Source organism: Dendrobates tinctorius, unplaced genomic scaffold (assembly GCF_039654945.1).
Source record: "Dendrobates tinctorius isolate UK_male_01 unplaced genomic scaffold, ASM3965494v1 ptg000292l, whole genome shotgun sequence".
Taxonomy (NCBI): Eukaryota; Metazoa; Chordata; class Amphibia; order Anura; family Dendrobatidae; genus Dendrobates; species Dendrobates tinctorius.
This window is the reverse complement of record NW_027361959.1, coordinates 4,714,351-4,729,401: the sequence shown is the minus strand read 5'-3', so window position 1 is coordinate 4,729,401 and position 15,051 is coordinate 4,714,351.

The following is a 15,051-nucleotide window of genomic DNA, read 5'->3' as shown; positions in this document are numbered from 1 at the left end:
GAAATCCCACTACGCAAAAATGCAGACCAGCAGACCTCAGCAACCATTGGCCGCCCCATCAATCGCATCTGCTACTTCTTCCTCCTCCTCTGTTACCTTGCCAACTATTGAGACGCAGTTCTTCGACAGCAGAACCTCGGGTTCTATACCAGCTCCAGTCACGCTGACTGAGAGCCCACCATCAACTGTTATGGAAGCGGACATACCAGCTGTTTTTGACCGCTCTCAGAGAATGAGCACACCACCACTTTCTCAATCCACTGTAACATCTCTGCCTGCACCTCTCTCACGGTCCAGCAGTTTGTCAGGTTCACTGTACTCTGCTCTCTCTCAGCACTGCAGCCACCCCACGGTTCTGCAGTTGTGGTCATGTAAAAGATTGTTTTCTCCTACGCATGACAAAGCTAAGAGGTTGAACTCCACCATCTCCAATCTGTTGGCCACGGAAATGCTGACTGGTAGATACAAACGGTTTCTGAAAGCCAATGGCCATCGCAGTCCCCCAGTATCAAATGCCCACTCACCATTACTTTTCTAAGAAATCTGTGCTTGTGCTACACCAGCATGTCACAGACAACATAACCCATTGCTTGACTAAACCTCTGTCTGCCAGTTCACCACAGGCACTTGGACAAGTAAGCATTGCCAAGGGCGTTACAGCTCGCTGACTGGGCACTGGATGACTCTGGTGGCTGTGGGGGCAGGTGCTGCTCCACAAGTCATGGAATCTAAAAGGCTTTCAGGACAAACCTCTACATTTAACTCTTTCTCCATTGCTTCTGCCTACAGTGCAGAGCAAATCCCCACCACCTCCGTACTGCGTATCCAGGGCTCACCGGAATCAGGCAGTATTAAAATTCATATGCTTTGGAGATCACAGTCATACAGCTGAAGAGTTGTGGACAGCTCTCCAGGCCGAGTTTGATCAATGGCTGCCTCCACTGAACCTGCATCCAGGGAAGGCTGTGTCCAATAACGGTGCAAATCTGGTGGCGGCCCTATGGCGAGGCAAGCTCACCCACCTGCCTTGCATGGCTCATGCCCTCAACCTGGTGGTACAGTGTTTTCTCTGCCACTATCCTGGCCTGGGTGAGCTGCTCCAGAAAGCACGTAAGCTGTATGCTCATTTCCGCTGATTGCACACCTCAGGTCATCGACTTGCATCGTTACAAATTCTTTGTCCATGCCAGTTAACAGGTTGATATGCGATGTGCTGACACGGTGGAATTCCACTCTGCACGTTGCAGCGTCTGTGGCAGCAGCAACAAGCCCTAACGCAGTATGTCATGTCATATAGTCTGGGTCAACACAGTACGGACGTGGCGCATATCACCTTTGCAGAGTGGGCACAAATTAAGGACCTCTGCACCTTTCTGCACAGAAATGGCTACTAAAATGGTTAGCGCTGACAACGCCTTCATCAGCATCACTATTCTGGTCATCTATATGCTGGAGCAGACTTTGAATAGAATGCGGGAGGAGATGGTGGTCCCAGAAGAAGAGCAGGAAGTAGAGAAGGATGCGGAGGGGATAACATTGTCTCTAAGTTCAAGACTGTCGTCACACAGGTGGGTGCCAAGGGAGGGTGGATTACTGCGATCGAGGGGGGCTAGTGATAATAGACAAACTGTTATCGAAGGTGCAAGATCCGAGGAACAAATGGAGGAGGAAGAGGTGATAGGCGAGCAACTGTATTATGAAGAGGATAATCCTCCCCTCTCTGTTGTATGTAGTTGGCGGGAGGGGATGGAGGAAACAAGCCTCACTGTTACCCAGCCACCAACACAGCATGGGCTTGGACCTCATGGTAGAGCCCGACATATGAGTGCCTTCTTGCTGCACTATCTGCATCATGATCCCCGTATAATTATGCTTAGGAACACTGCTGACTACTGGGTTGCCACTCCGTTAGATTCACGTTATAAAACCAAATTTTGCCAGATGCTTCCTGCCCTGGAAAGGGACCCGCGAATGCTGGAGTATCGAAACACGTTTTTACACAACCTTAAGAAAGTTTTTCCCCAAGACAGCAGTGAAGCGCACAGTTCGCATCGCAGCTCTAGATTTCCATCCTCCGGCACGTCAATTCGTCAACGCCAAAACATTAGCAGCAGCAGCAGCAGCAGTGGTGTAAGTGGAAGAAACAATTTGTGTGAGTCCTTTGACACTTTTTTTTTAGACCAGCTCGTCCACCAGCACAACAGAGTCCAAGTCTTACACGTGGTGAACAAATGGAGAGGATGGTGCAGGAGTATCTAGAACTGAATATCAATACCATCAGGGATGGTTTGGACCCTTTCACATTTGGTCTTCCAAAATGGATGAGTGGCTCGAGCTCGCCTCACTTGCCTTGGAGGTTTTACCGTGCCCAGCAGCTAGGGTTTTATCAGAACGTGTCTTCAGCGATGCTGGTTGTGTTCTGATGGATAAGTGCAGCCGGCTGTTCCCTGAAAGCGTAGACCGGCTAACTTTCATCAAGATGAACAAGTAATCGATCTCCAAGGACTTTTGTATCACAATCGCAGACTTTACAGACTTGGTGATATTGCATTTTTTAGAGTGATGTATTAATGTCACGTAACTGCACTCTGTGATATCTATAGTGTGGCTTCTGTGCCTGCTATGGCTTCTGCTGCTGCTGATGTTAACACAAATTTGTGGAAATGTGATCAGTCATTGTTGGTCTACATCTGCTGGGTTAGCTGTAGTGGAAGACGTGTCGGTCCAAATTCTACTATTAATATTCTCATGACAGTTATTCCACTTTGGTAGTGTCAGGCCCTCATTTTTTAAAATGTGAACACTCCAGGTTGGGTGTCCATCTTCTGTATTGGGTGTACTGGAAGACCTGTCAATCCCTTTTATACTATTTCTACTCTCGTGAAATTTATGCCACGTCTGTGGTGTAAGTCCCTCATTTGTTTAAATGTGAAGACTCCTGGTTGGGTGTCCATCTGCTGGATTGGGTGTAGTGGAAGACCTATTGGCTCCTATTATACTATTTCTACTGTGGTGAAATTGATGCCACTTTTGTGGTGTAAGGCCCTCATTTTTAAATGTGAACACTCCTGGTTGGGTGTCCATTTACTGGACTGGGCGTAGTGGAAGACCTGTCAGTCCCGATTATACTATCTCTACTCTTGTGAAATTTATGCTAGTTCTGTGGTGAAGGGCCCTCATTTGTTTAAATGTAAACAATCCATCTGCTGGATTGGGTGAAGTGGAAGACCTGTCGGTCCCTATTATACTATCTATACTGTGGAGAAATTGACCCAACACATAGGCTCTTCATGCATGTGCTGTGACAGTGACACAGCCACGACATATGCAGCTGTGGCAGCTATCAGCTGTTCAGTCGGTGCGGTGCTATTGCTTGCCGAATAAGCAGTGAACCGAAGATATTCGCTCAACTCTACTCAGGAGCAGCCTCTCTACGCTGTTACAGTGTCAAAATGGCGCTAAAACAAGATGTCTGCTATTTATATGGAGAGGGACATGTGATTTCAGCAGCCAGTGACACAAGCCGTTTTGTTAGGACATTGTGGGTGTTTCCTGCGCCCAGATTAGCTATCCGCAACGTGCACACATAAAGTTAGGGAAAAAAATGACTGTTTACAGGAACGCCGCGCCTATGAGCTCTGCAAACCACCTCCCCTCATCAAACATGTGCCAAACGCTCATGATACACCACCATTATCGTTGCTAAAGTGATGAAAATACTTTTGTGGCAACGCAAATATTTTCCCGCACTTTTTACCGAATGTTGCCATTTTTTTCCGATTTTATAAAATTTTGCTCGTGTTTCAAATGAGAAATTGCTGATAAACTTTTAACCCTTCTAACATCCTAACAAAAATTGTGTTTCAAAAATGATGGTGATGTAAAGTAGACACATGGGAAATGTTATTTATAAATTATTTTGTAAAGCATGATGAACTGGTTTAAGGGTAAAAAACTGAACGTTTGAAAACTGCAAAATTTTAAACAAAATTGTGGTATTTTCACAAATATATGCAAAAAATGTCTAACTAAATTTACCACTAACAAAGTAAAATGTGCCACAAGAAAAAAACAGTCTCAGAATCACTGGGATTCGTTGAAGTGTTCCAGAGTTATTACCACATATAAACAACATTTAGAAAAGCCTGTAAAATACTAGGAGAATAAAGTCTTGTCAGATGAGACCAAAATTGAACTCTTTGCACTTTGAACATATTTACTGAAATTTAATTAATACTTTGTGCAAAAGCCTTTGTTGATGATGACAGCTTCAAGACGCCTCCTGTATGGATAAACTAGTCGGATGCATTACTAAGGTGCGATTTTGGCCCATTCTTTCACACAAACACTCATAAAATCCTGAAGGTTCTGTTGGCTCCTTATATGAGCTATGAGCTTTAGTTCCTTCCATAAATTTTCTACTGGATTCAGGTCAGGTGACTGGTTGGGACATTCTGGCAGCTTTATTTTCTTTCTCTGAAACAAATTGAGATTTTCCTTAGCTGTGTGTTTGGGATCATTGTATTGTTGAAATGTCCAACCTCATTTCATCTTGATCATCCGGGTAGATAGCAGATTTTTTTCAAGAATGTCTCGCTACATTTGTCTTGTCACCCTTCCTTCAATTACATGAAGTTTGCCAGTGAGGTATGCTGAAAACCAAACCCACAGCATAATGTTCCCACCTCCAAACTTTTTAGCCTCCAAGCATGGTGTGTATTATGGCATACAAAAAGAGTTAAATTTTGGTCTCATCTAACCAGACTATATTCATAATGTGTACACAATAAGGGTGGCTCAGTAGTTAGCGCTGCAGCCTTGCAGCCCTGGAGTCCTGGGTTCAAATCCCACCAAGGACAACATCTGCAAGGTTTTTGTATGTTCGCTCTGTGTTTATGTGGGTTTCCTCCAGGTTCTCTGGTTTCCTCCCACACTCCAAAGACATACTGGTAGGGAATTTAGATTGTAAGCCCCATTAGGGACAGCGATGATGATGTGTGTATTATTATATTCTCCCAGTATTTCACAGGCTTGTTTGTATGTTGTTGAGCAAACTTTAAACGCACTTGAACATGCTTTTTGTTCAGGAATAGAGTGCTGCGTGGTACAAACCATGGAGGTTGAGTGCATACTTATTTTCTTTGAAAGAATTGTACCTGAAAAGAGGAAATCGGAAAACCAGGGGAAGAGTCTTGAGGAGATCATTTGCATATTCCCAGTGCCTTCTGGGATAAGTGAAGAGTCTCCGCGAGCTCAACGATCACTGGGTTTTGGCGGTTGCAGCTGAAAAGAGGAAATCGGAAAACCAGGGGAAGAGTCTTGAGGAGATCATTTGCATATTCCCAGTGCCTTCTGGGATAAGTGAAGAGTCTCCGCGAGCTCAACGATCACTGGGTTTTGGCGGTTGCAGCTGAAAAGAGGAAATCGGAAAACCAGGGGAAGAGTCTTGAGGAGATCATTTGCATATTCCCAGTGCCTTCTGGGATAAGTGAAGAGTCTCCGCGAGCTCAACGATCACTGGGTTTTGGCGGTTGCAGCTGAAAAGAGGAAATCGGAAAACCAGGGGAAGAGTCTTGAGGAGATCATTTGCATATTCCCAGTGCCTTCTGGGATAAGTGAAGAGTCTCCGCGAGCTCAACGATCACTGGGTTTTGGCGGTTGCAGCTGAAAAGAGGAAATCGGAAAACCAGGGGAAGAGTCTTGAGGAGATCATTTGCATATTCCCAGTGCCTTCTGGGATAAGTGAAGAGTCTCCGCGAGCTCAACGATCACTGGGTTTTGGCGGTTGCAGCTGAAAAGAGGAAATCGGAAAACCAGGGGAAGAGTCTTGAGGAGATCATTTGCATATTCCCAGTGCCTTCTGGGATAAGTGAAGAGTCTCCGCGAGCTCAACGATCACTGGGTTTTGGCGGTTGCAGCTGAAAAGAGGAAATCGGAAAACCAGGGGAAGAGTCTTGAGGAGATCATTTGCATATTCCCAGTGCCTTCTGGGATAAGTGAAGAGTCTCCGCGAGCTCAACGATCACTGGGTTTTGGCGGTTGCAGCTGAAAAGAGGAAATCGGAAAACCAGGGGAAGAGTCTTGAGGAGATCATTTGCATATTCCCAGTGCCTTCTGGGATAAGTGAAGAGTCTCCGCGAGCTCAACGATCACTGGGTTTTGGCGGTTGCAGCTGAAAAGAGGAAATCGGAAAACCAGGGGAAGAGTCTTGAGGAGATCATTTGCATATTCCCAGTGCCTTCTGGGATAAGTGAAGAGTCTCCGCGAGCTCAACGATCACTGGGTTTTGGCGGTTGCAGCTGAAAAGAGGAAATCGGAAAACCAGGGGAAGAGTCTTGAGGAGATCATTTGCATATTCCCAGTGCCTTCTGGGATAAGTGAAGAGTCTCCGCGAGCTCAACGATCACTGGGTTTTGGCGGTTGCAGCTGAAAAGAGGAAATCGGAAAACCAGGGGAAGAGTCTTGAGGAGATCATTTGCATATTCCCAGTGCCTTCTGGGATAAGTGAAGAGTCTCCGCGAGCTCAACGATCACTGGGTTTTGGCGGTTGCAGCTGAAAAGAGGAAATCGGAAAACCAGGGGAAGAGTCTTGAGGAGATCATTTGCATATTCCCAGTGCCTTCTGGGATAAGTGAAGAGTCTCCGCGAGCTCAACGATCACTGGGTTTTGGCGGTTGCAGCTGAAAAGAGGAAATCGGAAAACCAGGGGAAGAGTCTTGAGGAGATCATTTGCATATTCCCAGTGCCTTCTGGGATAAGTGAAGAGTCTCCGCGAGCTCAACGATCACTGGGTTTTGGCGGTTGCAGCTGAAAAGAGGAAATCGGAAAAACCAGGGGAAGAGTCTTGAGGAGATCATTTGCATATTCCCAGTGCCTTCTGGGATAAGTGAAGAGTCTCCGCGAGCTCAACGATCACTGGGTTTTGGCGGTTGCAGCTGAAAAGAGGAAATCGGAAAAACCAGGGGAAGAGTCTTGAGGAGATCATTTGCATATTCCCAGTGCCTTCTGGGATAAGTGAAGAGTCTCCGCGAGCTCAACGATCACTGGGTTTTGGCGGTTGCAGCTGAAAAGAGGAAATCGGAAAAACCAGGGGAAGAGTCTTGAGGAGATCATTTGCATATTCCCAGTGCCTTCTGGGATAAGTGAAGAGTCTCCGCGAGCTCAACGATCACTGGGTTTTGGCGGTTGCAGCTGAAAAGAGGAAATCGGAAAAACCAGGGGAAGAGTCTTGAGGAGATCATTTGCATATTCCCAGTGCCTTCTGGGATAAGTGAAGAGTCTCCGCGAGCTCAACGATCACTGGGTTTTGGCGGTTGCAGCTGAAAAGAGGAAATCGGAAAAACCAGGGGAAGAGTCTTGAGGAGATCATTTGCATATTCCCAGTGCCTTCTGGGATAAGTGAAGAGTCTCCGCGAGCTCAACGATCACTGGGTTTTGGCGGTTGCAGCTGAAAAGAGGAAATCGGAAAAACCAGGGGAAGAGTCTTGAGGAGATCATTTGCATATTCCCAGTGCCTTCTGGGATAAGTGAAGAGTCTCCGCGAGCTCAACGATCACTGGGTTTTGGCGGTTGCAGCTGAAAAGAGGAAATCGGAAAAACCAGGGGAAGAGTCTTGAGGAGATCATTTGCATATTCCCAGTGCCTTCTGGGATAAGTGAAGAGTCTCCGCGAGCTCAACGATCACTGGGTTTTGGCGGTTGCAGCTGAAAAGAGGAAATCGGAAAAACCAGGGGAAGAGTCTTGAGGAGATCATTTGCATATTCCCAGTGCCTTCTGGGATAAGTGAAGAGTCTCCGCGAGCTCAACGATCACTGGGTTTTGGCGGTTGCAGCTGAAAAGAGGAAATCGGAAAAACCAGGGGAAGAGTCTTGAGGAGATCATTTGCATATTCCCAGTGCCTTCTGGGATAAGTGAAGAGTCTCCGCGAGCTCAACGATCACTGGGTTTTGGCGGTTGCAGCTGAAAAGAGGAAATCGGAAAAACCAGGGGAAGAGTCTTGAGGAGATCATTTGCATATTCCCAGTGCCTTCTGGGATAAGTGAAGAGTCTCCGCGAGCTCAACGATCACTGGGTTTTGGCGGTTGCAGCTGAAAAGAGGAAATCGGAAAAACCAGGGGAAGAGTCTTGAGGAGATCATTTGCATATTCCCAGTGCCTTCTGGGATAAGTGAAGAGTCTCCGCGAGCTCAACGATCACTGGGTTTTGGCGGTTGCAGCTGAAAAGAGGAAATCGGAAAAACCAGGGGAAGAGTCTTGAGGAGATCATTTGCATATTCCCAGTGCCTTCTGGGATAAGTGAAGAGTCTCCGCGAGCTCAACGATCACTGGGTTTTGGCGGTTGCAGCTGAAAAGAGGAAATCGGAAAAACCAGGGGAAGAGTCTTGAGGAGATCATTTGCATATTCCCAGTGCCTTCTGGGATAAGTGAAGAGTCTCCGCGAGCTCAACGATCACTGGGTTTTGGCGGTTGCAGCTGAAAAGAGGAAATCGGAAAAACCAGGGGAAGAGTCTTGAGGAGATCATTTGCATATTCCCAGTGCCTTCTGGGATAAGTGAAGAGTCTCCGCGAGCTCAACGATCACTGGGTTTTGGCGGTTGCAGCTGAAAAGAGGAAATCGGAAAAACCAGGGGAAGAGTCTTGAGGAGATCATTTGCATATTCCCAGTGCCTTCTGGGATAAGTGAAGAGTCTCCGCGAGCTCAACGATCACTGGGTTTTGGCGGTTGCAGCTGAAAAGAGGAAATCGGAAAAACCGCGCGCCTATCTGCGCGCGAAATTTGGCTCATCTTTCATCGTTGTTAAGAAATCTCAAGATGGAAGAGGCCAGGAGCCATTTGGTGAGCTGCATTTCTTGCTACATGTTCACAGATTTACCAGTGGAAAAGCCAAACTTCACATGCCACAAATGCAAGCTTGTGTCCCTGTTGGAGGAAAAGTTGCAAAATCTCGAAGAGAGGTTAGCTACGTTGAAGATCATTAAGGAAGGTGAAGAGTTCTTGGACAGAGCAGAATTATCTCTTCATGTTACAGAAAGAGAAGAAATTCGAAGTACACCTGAAGAAACAGAGGAATGGAGACATGTGACCCAGAGAAGCAGGAGGATCAGGAGGCAGTCAGCACCCATACTGCTCAGAAACCAGTACCAGGCTCTCACGCAGGAAAACGATGAAGAAATACATCAGGATAAGACTTTGCCAACAAACAGCAACCTTGTACGCCTTCAGAGTCCTCCTGGATGGAGAAAGAAAAATGTTGTGAAGAAGAAACGGAGAGTGGTGGTCATGGGGGATTCCCTGCTGAGAGGAACAGAGGCCGCTATCTGCAGACCGGATATAACTACAAGAGAAATGTGCTGTCTTCCAGGTGCAAAAATTAAAGATGTGTCTGACAGGATATCAGGACTCTTCAGACCTACAGATGACTACCCATTCCTGCTACTACATGTGGGGACAAATGACACCGCAAGAAACGACCTGGAAATCATCTGCAGAGACTTTGAAGACTTAGGCAAGAAAGTGAAAGAACTGGGAGCGCAGGTGGTCTTCTCTTCCATCCTCCCAGTGGATGGCCATGGAACAAGGAGGTGGAATAAGATTCTGCAGGTGAACAACTGGCTACGTCGATGGTGCCGTCAGCAAGGATTTGGATTTCTGGATCACGGAGTGAACTACTTATACGATGGACTACTTGCTAGAGATGGGGTGCACCTTACGAAGACTGGAAAGCATGTATTTGGAAGTCGCCTTGCTACACTTGTAAGGAGAGCTTTAAACTAGAACAACATGGGAAGGGAAGCAAAAGACCAGAAAAAGCCATACACCTGACAAATGCTATTGAGAACTCTGCTATTAGAAGTGGAAAGGAAGAACAAAGACGAAAGAATCTAATTAATAAAAATATTGGAGAAAGAGAAACCAATCACAAACTAAAATGTTTCTATACTAATGCACAAAGCATGGGCAACAAACAAGGAGAATTGGAACTACTAACACAGGAACAGAAATATGATGTAATTGGAATCACTGAAACTTGGTGGGACAATACACATGATTGGAATACAAGACTAGAAGGATACAACTTATTTGCAAGAAACAGACTTGATAAACGAGGAGGGGGTGTCGCATTGTATGTTCGAAATGCGTATATCTGCACAGAGATTGAAGCTTCAGAGACTGGGAGTTCTGTGGAAACTGTTTGGGTAAGAATACAAGGACAGAACAATGGAAAGGACACCATTGTAGGCATTTACTACAGGCCGCCTGTGCAAGCCGAATATATAGATGAACTCTTTATGCATCAGATGGCCAAGTTCTCCAAAAAATATGACATAGTTGTCATGGGAGATTTCAACTATCCAGACATTTGTTGGGAATCTCTCTCAGGCAAAACTAACAGGTCAAGGAAATTCTTATCCTCTCTTGCTGACAACTTTATCTTCCAAGAGGTAAGGGAGAAAACAAGGGGAACTGCTACCTTGGATCTAATCCTTATAAACAGGGAGGAAATGGTTGAGGAGGTAAAAGTGGCTGGGACCCTAGGAGGTAGCGACCATGCTATTTTAGAATTTTGGATTACTAGAGGTGGAAGACCTGTGAAGACTCAGACGTCAAGGTTAGATTTCAGAAAGGCAGATTTTAAGGGATTCAGAAAGAGAATTGGAGGGATCCAATGGCTGGATATCCTTAAAGACAAAAATGTCCAGGAAGGATGGGAAATCTTGAAAAATGAAATTCTCAAAGCACAGTTGTTAACAATTCCGAAAAGAGGGAAGAATAGGAAGCATTTAAGGAAACCAGGATGGATGAACACAGAACTTAAGCACATGCTAAAAAGGAAGAAAAAAATGTTTATAAAATGGAAAGAGGGAGGCATATCTAAAGAAGAATATAATGCTGTCTGCAGAACCTGCAGGGCACAAATCAGATTAGCTAAAGCTGAAAATGAACTGAGGCTTGCAAGAGATGTCAAAAGCAATAATAAAGGATTTTGGGGATATGTCAAAAGTAAAAGAAAAGTCAAAGATGCTATAGGATTTTTACAGGATGAAAATGATGAAATGGTAAGACAGGATGTTGAGAAGGCTGAACTTTTAAATTCCTATTTTGCATCTGTTTTCTCTCAGAAAGGAAATGCAACATCAACTGTTATTCACTGTCCTATTAAGGGAATAGAAGAATCCAGGATATCTATAAACAGAAAGATAGTGAGGAAACACTTAGCTAACCTAAATGAATTCAAGTCTCCAGGTCCAGATGAATTACACCCCAGAGTACTGAAGGAGATAGCAGAAGAAATTTTTGAACCCCTCTCCATAATCTTTGAAAATTCTTGGAGAACAGGAGAAGTGCCAGAAGACTGGAGAAGAGCAAATGTTGTTCCTATCTTCAAAAAGGGGAAGAAGGTGGACCCAGGCAACTATAGGCCGGTGAGTCTGACTTCTATACCAGGAAAGATCTTTGAACAAATTATTAAACAACATGTATGTCAATACCTGGATAAGAATGAAGTGATTAAACAGAGTCAGCATGGGTTTCTAACTAATAAGTCATGTCAGACTAACTTAATTTCCTTCTATGACGGTATCACTGATTGGGTGGATCAAGGAAATGCTGTAGATATAGTATATCTTGACTTCAGCAAAGCATTTGACAAAGTCTCTCATACAATCCTTATTGAAAAAATGACTAAGTATGGAATGGACAAGGCAACTGTTAGGTGGATTCATAACTGGCTTAGTGATCGGACCCAAAGAGTGGTCGTAAATGGCTGTACATCCAGTTGGAAGAATGTCTCAAGTGGGGTACCACAGGGCTCTGTCCTGGGCCCTGTATTGTTCAACATCTTTATCAACGATTTAGATGAAGGAATTGAGGGTAAACTGATTAAATTTGCTGATGACACAAAGCTAGGAGGGATAGCTAATACTAGAGAAGAGAGAGAGAGGATTCAAAAAGATTTAAATAAACTGGAGAAGTGGGCAGCAACTAACAGAATGGTTTTTAACAGGGAGAAATGCAAAGTACTACATCTGGGCAATAAAAATGAAAAAAGCATATATAGAATGGGAGGAATAGGGCTAAGTGACAGCACATGTGAAAAAGACTTGGGTATACTAATAGATCACAGACTGAATATGAGTCAACAGTGTGATGCAGCAGCAAAAAAGGCAAATGCAATTCTAGGATGTATTAACAGAAGCATACAGTCTAGATCACGTGAAGTCATTATTTCCCTCTACTCCTCTTTGGTCAGACCTCATCTGGAATATTGTGTCCAGTTTTGGGCACCACATTTTAAAAAAGACATCAACAAACTGGAGCAAGTTCAGAAAAGAGCGACCAGAATGGTGACCGGTCTGCAAACCCTGTCTTATGAGGAAAGGTTGCAGGATTTGGGAATGTTTAGTTTGCAAAAGAGAAGACTGAGAGGAGACTTAATAGCTGTCTACAAATATCTAAAGGGCTGTCACATTGTAGAAGGATCAACTTTATTCTCATTTGCACAAGGAAAGACTAGAAGCAATGGGATGAAACTGAATGGGAAGAGACACAGATTAGATATTAGAAAAAACTTTTTGACAGTTAGAGTGATCAATGAGTGGAACAGGCTGCCACGAGAAGTGGTGAGTTCTCCTTCAATGGAAGTCTTCAAACAGAGGCTGGACAGACATCTGACTGGGATGATTTAGCGAATCCTGCTTTGAGCAGGGGGTTGGACCAGATGGCCCAGGAGGTCCCTTCCAACTCTACGATTCTATGATTCTATGATTCTACCTGCTAATTGCAGGTCTTTCTGTAGATTTCCACAGGTGGTCCTTGGCTCTTGGACAATTCTTCTGATAATTAGCTTCACTCCTCTATCTGAAATCTTGATTTCTACTTCCGGATTATGGCTCTAACTCACTGAAACCTTCAGTGGTTTAGAAATTCTCTGTAACCAATGTCATCAGTATGTTTTGCAGCAATAAGGTTGCAAAGGTCTTGAGACAGCTCACTGGTTTTGTACATCACGAGATGTTACTCGTGCACTTGGGTAATGAGACAGAACATAGCCCATCATTTTTATAGACCATCAGTTGAACCAGCTAATACTATTTTTCACTAACTGGCAGGATTGCTTTCAAATTACTGATAGATTTCAGCTGGTGTCTGACTTTTCATAGCTTTTAGACCTCTATTTCTTTATGTCTTCAATACTTTTTCCCAGTGTCATTTCTCACTATTACACGTAACTTAAATTATGGACATCTATAGCTTGATGGATGGATTGTTACCGATATCTGGTGAGAATTTCTTGTCAATAACACCTCTAGAAATATATTTACTTTACTTAGAATATTGGTGACGTGTTCACTCACTTATAGCTGCCGGACATTCGATCTGCTGTGCCATCAAGAGCTATGGGATGAAGGCTTTACTCATCGTCAATATTCTAGGAGATCTGTAGTCTAACAACCTGTCCAGTACATGTACTAAAGTGTACACAATAAGTCAGCCTTGGACTTCCTGTGAGCTGCAGAAAAAAATAATCAAATCCCTTTGTGCAACTCTGAGACTCCTCCCCTTGCAACCTTTTGGGATGGAAAGAAGGAATCAAAATAGCAGACATGTCACAACAACTAAAAAATATATATATACAAGAGTCTCTTCATTCAAAAACATACTGATAGGGAATCTAGATTGTGAGCCCAATGGGGACAGCGATGGTAATGTCTGTAAAGCACTGTGAAATTAATTGCACTATATACATGAGTAAAATAAATAAATAATAACCTAAGCAGCATTATAAAAGCAAATATAAAAATTTGCTAGAGTATTTCTTTAACCCCTTTCCTACATCGGGCGTAATAGTACGCCAATGTCGTACTCCACCTGTTTGGTGCCGGCTCCGGCGCTGAGCCCGCATCTTTCCAGGCACATGACAGGTGACCTATACAGCTGACATGTGCCCGCAACAGCCGCGGGTGGAATCGCGATCCACCCTCGGCTGTAAATTAGCTAAATGCCCCTGTCAATTTCCGACAGCGGCATTTAACTCGCGCTTACCGGAAGCACGTAGTAAATCCAACCCATCGGTGACCTGTCACATGACCACGGGTTACCGATGGGTCGGCATGACAACCAGAGGTCTGAAACAGACCTCTATTTTTGTCATTGCCGGATTGCTATGAGCGCCTCCCCGTGGATGGCGCTCACAGCAAGTGAGCATTTCTTCTACACACAAGAGATCTGATCATTGCCTGTTGGTAGCAGAGGCGATCGAAGTACTGCAGCTTCTAGTCTCCCATGGAAATTATTGAAGCATACAAAAAGTTAAAAAAAATGTTTTTTAAAATATATATATAAAAAAAAAATATAAAAGATCAAATCACCTCCCTTTCACCCCATTCAAAATAAAACAATAAAAAAATCAAATATGCACATATTTGGCATCGCCGCCTTCAGAATTGCCGGATCTATCAATATAAAAAAGTGATTTAACCCGACTGCTTCATTGCAATAGAATACAATAACGGGCAATCAAAAGATTGCAACTGCACCAAAATGGTATCAATAAAAACGTCTGCTCGGTGCACAAAAAAAAACCCCTCACCCAGCACCAGACCACGAAAAATAAAGACGCTACAGATCAAATTTGTTATTTTTTTTTTCACCACTTAAATGAAAAAGAACCTAGACATGTTTGGTGTCTATGATCTTGTAATGACCTGGAGAATCATAATGGCAGGTCAATTTTAGTATTTACTGAACATGGTAGAAAAAAAAATACATGTGGAATTGCGCTTTTTTGGCAATTTCACTGCACTTGTAATTTTTTCCCCCATGGATCCATTCACTATAGCAGCAGTTACTCTGGATTTCGTCTGACCTCTGTTCCGCGTTGTCCTTCTTTTCAGAAGTGCACAAAACTGTGGCTGATGGCAATTTTATGCAATCCTAAAAAGACGGACACTCCCGGATCACAGGTACTATGGCGTCCACAGTGCCTCCATCTGCCTCATTATAGGGAATTTTCCGCCAGGGTTCTGTCTGAATCATGTATTTCAGAGATTT